Source organism: Cebus imitator, unplaced genomic scaffold (genome assembly GCF_001604975.1).
Source record: "Cebus imitator isolate Cc_AM_T3 unplaced genomic scaffold, Cebus_imitator-1.0 Scaffold531, whole genome shotgun sequence".
NCBI lineage: Eukaryota > Metazoa > Chordata > Mammalia > Primates > Cebidae > Cebus > Cebus imitator.
The window spans coordinates 733,410-740,536 of record NW_016107846.1 but is presented as its reverse complement, the minus strand read 5'-3'; the positions used below and the strand labels follow the sequence as shown (position 1 = coordinate 740,536).

Genomic DNA, 7,127 nt, shown 5'->3' with positions numbered 1-7,127 from the left:
AAAAGAAAAGAAAAGAAAAAAGAAAAAAAGGCCAGAGAAACTCACAAGAAATTGGTCCCTACTGGCTAAAATTGTACAATTCAAACAAAAAGAACGTATTTGAATCATCGAATAAAAATCATAAACCCACAATGATACACACACAAAAATGTTAAATCTTCACTTATAATCAATGATTTTACACCAAATGTAAACTTGGTTTAAATCTAAAGTGGCCAAAAAAAAAAAAAAAAAAAAAAAGACTTGGCCCTGCCTTTTTTATGGGAATAAAAGAAAAAACAAAAAAAAAAAAAAAAAAAAAAAGACTTGGCCCTGCCTTTTTAGGAGGAATCATAGTTTGTCCAAGTTGGTGACAGCTCTTCCTGGCATAAGTCTACCTGGTAAGCACAGAAGGAACAACAGAACTAGAAAATCTTCCGATGGTAACACCCACTGAAGATTCAGCAAGGTGCATCAGTAGATGCTAAATCCATGTATTGAAACATTAACGGGAAATGGGATTTCTGCCTGGTGCCTACATGCCACCAAACAGGTTATCTGTAAAGCAAAAAGGGGCAGCCATCGCTTTACAGAAAAGCAAGGGAGAGAGAAATAAATTACACACACTACCAAGAAGCAACTAGCCTGGTTACCTCAAAAGCCACTATAAAAATAAATAAATAAAAGTAGGGACTGACACCAAAAAGTGTATAAAATGCCACACTGTTTTCGATTAGTATTATCATCACCCCCACTTATTTGAACCTCATTTCAACTGGGGGCTGCTAGTTTCAGCACTCCTCAGCCCTAGATCATTCCCCAAATTTGACTGTTCAGTTTCTCAGATTACATCCAGAATGACAGCCACATGCATCTTCTGACATGAGGCTGAGAAAGCCTGAATGAATACATGCATATGATCAGGGACTGCTGTGTCAAGACTTTTTACCAAGGGGCAGGTGGATGCAATGCGCCTGCAAATGCAGTGAAGAGTTAAAGGGTGGTTCCTTTCCAGACAGGTCCTCGTGCCCACCTGAAAATCCCCTCACAAAAAGTCCAAGCAAATCACTTGTTTCTACCTCCCGAAAGATCTGTAAACAGAGACAGCCCCCAGACTCCAGCTTCCTACAGCCACAAGAGAGGAGCTGTCCCAGATGCTGCCTGCCACAGTGAAGACATCAAAAGCTCACCCCTAACCTACAGGGAGAGTTAAACATTTCCCAGCCCAGAAACTCTCCAATATGGAGAAGTGCTCATGCTTCTTTTATGACAATCCTTCAGCTTTATATGATAAATAATAACAATGAAGTACCTAGCATATCTATATGCCAGGCACTAGGTTAAGTCTCTATCATCAATTCACTCATTTGATTCTCACCACCCTGCTGTTATGTCCATTTTACAGTTTGGAAAACTAAAGGTAACTCTGGCCCAGGTTATAGAACTAGCACAGAGCTCAAAGGTGGGAGACCCAGATTACTACTTTCTATTAAGTAAGACGTCCTCTGGCTCTGAAAGGGAACACATACGCCAATCTGTAATAACTATGCCCACCAATCTAAGCAAGCCCCCAAATCTTTAGAGCAGCAAGATTAAATCACAAATCCTAGTCAGTCTAGAGCCACAGACCCTACTGCTCAGTTTTAATTAGTCCTTGCCATGTGCCTTGGTGCCGTTACATTTCCCCTGGTAATCAAAAGCCTTTTTAAAATGAGGAGTACTCCTGGATTTGTGCCTGTTAGTTAAGAACTCTGTATTGGCTAATGCAAATTGTGCATTTTTCAAATAATATTTTAACTCCTAAAAATTTTTGTTAGGTATCCAAATTATATTAATCCCTCCATTCTAATTGCCCAAATGGAGAATGATCTACCTTACTCACCAGTCAGCATTTCATCCACTTAGCTAAATTCTAGTGTGTGGCTTTCACAGTCTAACTACATGGTTTTAATTATCAAATGGCATATTTCATTTCTACTTCTTGATTTACATTGCCATCACAAAATGTATTACATCTAACGTTCTCACTGAACCATTGTACATTTTAGGGGTGGACAGTAGCATTCTTAAACTCTATGAATACTTTTAAAATTAAAAAACTTATAGAATAAACACAATTACTAGTTTAAATGGCCCCAAGAGTAACAAGAAAATAAAACCTATTTAAAGTAAGTAAATAGGAAAATAAAACCTATATAAAAACTCTTGAGTTCCCACAAGCTCTATTAAGATTTTAAACTAAAACATCAACTTTTCCAGTTAATTGACAAAAGGTCACCAAATTGAACTTTTAAAGACAAAATACACAGCAACAGTAAAAGGTATAACACACTACATCTCTTCAACCATAGCTCAAATAGAATGAGAACAGAGTTTTGTCTATCTAAAATCTAGCTGTATACCTCATCCCTAGCAGGCACTCAAGTATTTGTTGAATTAATCACAGAATGAATTGTGATACTGGCAATGAGCATGAAGCATAAATGTGAAGAGTCAATAAGCAAACAGTTATCCAATGTGCATGTATAAGGCCCTTGTTACTAGTATTCCTCTCACCCACAAAGCTCTATGAAGTAGGTTGAACATGTATTATTTTTGCCAATTCAGTCATGAGAAAACGGGTTCCAGAGTTAAATGAATGACCCGAAGTCACCCAGCTAATCCACTCCAGCTAGTGGCAGGGCTGCAACTGGCCCCTTTCTCCCCACCCTTTTCCCCCAATTCCATCCCGTTCCCTGCCTCCTGTTTTCTCCTGAGCACGGCACACCATCCCACCATCAAACACACCGTGTTTTACTTCTGTGTTTGTGGCATACACGTGAGCTTTATGAAGGCAGAAACTCATTAGTATTGTTTCCTGCTATGTCCCATGAACTTTTAAGCATCTGGCACTTAACAGGTGCAAAATAAGTAAGAATTTTCTGACATGCTTAAAGTTGGAGAGAGATTTTTTTTTCCTGGACAATATTCTTTGAACAGTGAAGTTTTTGTGCAAAAGCAGTGGAGAAAGAAAATAAGAGCACTTACTTTAAAACCTCCCCCCAAATAACTAACATACAAAAAACTTAAGATTGCTAATCTTTAAAAAGAACATACCACATGAATTATCATGCCTCACAGTAGCGACCATAGTGTCTGTAGTCTCCTGTTTATAATTCAGTTAACCTCAAAAGGTACTTGCACTTGTCAGATAATCGTTAAGGTATGTTTCCATGAAGACTCATTTTGCCAAAAGTCAGTACTGTTTTCGTAATTGGCTTTTCTCATTCCACATTTGTAACAGGCTCCAGCACCATTATGAAGCCCCCTTCAAGATGTTTTTCCTCATCCAGGTTTGCCTAAAATGTTGCTTTATACATGTTGGTTTTTAAAAACACTCATTCCTGCCTTCAGCAATTTAAAGGAGAGATGATGGACTCAGGCAAAAAAGTTTCATCTAGATGTCCCTAAATAATCTGAATACTCTTAAGACAGACCACTCTTCTAGGCTAAATATGATTAAACCTAAAATTTGATAAGAAAAAAGGTATCAGCTCTACAAGAACAGGTGAATGACAACTAGGGCCTAATAATAAATTACTTACCTTTTTAATCTTTGCTGTTATACAAAGAAGAATGTTTAGAAAAATGACTCAAGCATTATTAACAAAGTAAACAAGATAAGCTTCAAATAGCCTATAAATACAATGACCTTTTGCCCTTGTCTCTAACCCTTCACAAAAGAAAGGCCAAACTGGCCAGCAGGCGTCCCACCAGGCTTCACAGAGAAGCCTCCAGGCAACCAAATGCAACTGTGTCTTCTACACAATTGAGGCACACGACCCTCAATCCTTAGCATGTCCTAAAAAACAAATAAAGACTAAAACGCAAGCCATCAGGCAGCTATAAATAACCACACAACTAAAAATACACTGTGCTAATACTCCCTAGGAAAAATTCCCCTCCTGATCAAAATATTTACCTTTTCACTGAATTGAACTTTTGGATCAGCTGTGATGCAGTGCAGACTCTCTCCTGTCTGGAAGACCTTCATTGTTGTTTTCCTAAGTAAGAAGAGTACACTGTTCTCACGTGCCTGCTCATTGATGCATTTGTCAAACGGAACATTTTCAACACCGTAGTAGGAGTTATACATGTGGCTTAAGGTACCAGCAATTCTTTCCAAATTGATTATCTAGAAAAGGATATAATAGGTAATTCTGACTACTTTTTAAAAGTCTTTACCAAACTCTCCGATTTCTATAAAAGTTTGCCATCTGAATAAAAGCACCAAAGAATCAGTCTGCCACACTGGAGTTATGTTACCATGAGTTCACTCATTCAACCAGTATCGTCAGACACTACTATTTATCACTGTTTATTGCCCTTACAATAAGCACCCCCTCCCAAAAATACCCTGCCTTACATTGCTCACATTTTTCTTGAGAAAGCCTACCTAATTTCATAAAATCATACGTAACTATGGTTAAATTTCATTAAACTTCAATGTTTATAAGCAAAAGCATAAGCAAGTAACATTTTCCCATTTCAATACTGGTCATTAGCCAGTCAGCAGCAGTTCTTAATTTCAATTATGGGACATGTGAAAGCTAGAGCACAAACCCTCAGGAAAGCTTTCACAGATCTTTTTTCTAACCAATCTTATGGCAATGCCAACATGCAGAATCAACTACAGAACTCCTGCCAGTTGTTCCTGACTCCATACCCCCAAAGCGCAGGAGGCTTCCAGCACCTTTCAGCTTTCTTTTATTGAGTCCTACCCTGGCTGTAGGGAGACAAAGTTGTTATTCCAATTCAAAACACAGCAGAAGTTGTAAATGTTTCGGGGGTATTTTTGCCCACTCTAAAGCTCGATTTTTAAAGTATGAAATTTAGAACTACCACACCGATTGGTCCTGGAGAAAACGGAAGTTTTAAGGACAGAACTTGATATATATACGATGAAGTGACTATACAAATCCTACTTTAATTCACTGTACTTTCAATTCATGACAAGAGAAACAATAGAAAGACTGTTAACCTTGAATCTTATGACATCACTCAACAGTCACCGTAAGTTTCAGGTGTCAGGTTAAGAATACAGAAATGATCTGAGACCTAGACCCTCCTATCACAAGATGCTCAGCTAGAGAGAAACAGCATCAAAGAGCAGTAAATTTAATTTCAACAGAAAGATGTACAACAGCAGCCCTCTTAGCTGCCAAAAGAAATGTGGGGAAAAGACACACTAAACAGGACACTGGGGACCTACAACAGTTGAGTGGGCCATGTGACAGAGACAGGTGGGGGTGGCAGGTGATGAAGTAATGAGATGGACAGAGACTCAACTTCGATGCACTACGGCTTTCACAAGACTTACAGAATACCAATCTCCACTAAACAGGACACTGGGGACCTACAACAGCTGAGTGGGCCATGTGACAGAGACAGGTGGCAGGTGACAAAGTAATGAGATGGACAGAGACTCAACTTCGATGCACCAAGGCTTTCCCAATACTTACAGAACACCAGTCTCTAGGATGGGAACCAGAAATCTGCAACTACCCTCACATACTCATGATTTGGGTCCACACAATAGTTACAGGTCCATCAGGGGCATTCCTGGGTGGTTCATGCCAGGTTTTAAGCAGTAGATAGACATGACTGTAACTGGGTCTCATTAGTTCACACAGCAGGGCTGTGTAAATATAGTGTGAGGAATAAGAATGGGTAGGTCACAGATCTACGTGGATCTGAGACTACTGCAGAAACCTAACAGGGGTGGCAACTTTGCTGACCAAAATGGGAAAAGGAAAGAGCAGAACTATCCAAATTACAGAAAAGCTTAATTTTACGGATTTAAATAGGACAACCATATGTCTCGGTTCGTCTAAAATAGTCTTGGCTTACAGCTGCTGTCTCAATGTCCAATCTGGTTTTGTCTTTGTATTTTTCATTTTTAATTAAATATTATGATTCATTATTGCATTAAAGTAAGCCAGCTTGGGTTTAATGACCTTTTTTTGTATGTTTTGCTTTTGTCACCATCTTATTTAGTAGCATGCAAGATACACATACAGTGAACAGAGTTCACACTTCTAGGTGTTGTTAACTCTAAAAGCCAACCAGGAATAAAACACCTATTTTCTGGGCCCTTTCCCAGTCCAAGGTAACTAACAGCTCCCTCCCCAGCATTCTGATGGAACAAAGCATGTTGGCATCACATGGGAAGCAATTACATAGAAGATTAGTCTGACAGCTTGTATTATAATGGTTTTGTCATGTATAGTGTAAATCCAAAAGTATTTTACTGTTTTGATTGCTTGTATTTTACAAGCCATTTTGTAAGCAATGAACTAAAAAATAAAAATGCAGATTTAATAAGTGCTACATCTCCATTTCTCAAGAAAGTAAATAGTAAATGCGTAATCTGCACATCTGTCTACATTTGCCATGCACCCTGGGGTTGGAGTCCTATCAATGGGCCCATGGAAACCAGCAGACATCTGAAAAAATATTGATATCCACTGTCTTTTTTTTTTTTTTTTAAGAAGACAGTGCCCAAAGACAACTAATTCTTAAGTGCAATCACAGAGTTTGCATTTATAAAACTGTAGTATTTACACTTATTTCTAAAGGATGACTGTTCATTTGGATCAAATGACTTTCCTAAAATAATTATGCCAATCTTTTCCCTTAATGTTCTCCTGAACATAAAAAATATACACAATAGCAGTTAAATATTGGCTCCTTTAGCTTGGAAGAACTTTCCAGGCAATTAGATCGTGCCAGTTTTCAAATAAGAGATCAGTTCCATTAGCAGTTCTGTTTTTTTCAACCAATTTGTGGAATAAGGGTCAGCAAACTGGTCTGCAGGCCAAATCCACCCTACCACCTGTTTTGGCATGGCCTACAGGGTAAGAATGGTTTTTATAGTTTTCAGTGGTTGGAAAAAGATCAAAAGCGAATGCTTTGTGATATATGAAAATTATATAAAATTCACATTTCTGCCAGGTATGGTGGCTCACACCTGTAATCCCAGCACTTTGGGAGGCCAAGGAGGGTGGGTCATGAGGTTAAGAGTTTGAGACCAGCCTGATAAACATGGTGAAACCCCATCTCTACTAAAAATACAAAAATTATCCGGGCGTGGTGGCGCATGCCTGTAA

General features: G+C 38.6%; 1 protein-coding gene across 2 annotated transcripts in view; it reads right to left on the bottom strand.

Moving 5' to 3' along the window:
• Positions 1-7,127, bottom strand: part of CDYL (chromodomain Y like) — a 179,537-nt gene that overhangs the window by 109,922 nt on the left and 62,488 nt on the right. The window lies entirely within an intron of this gene.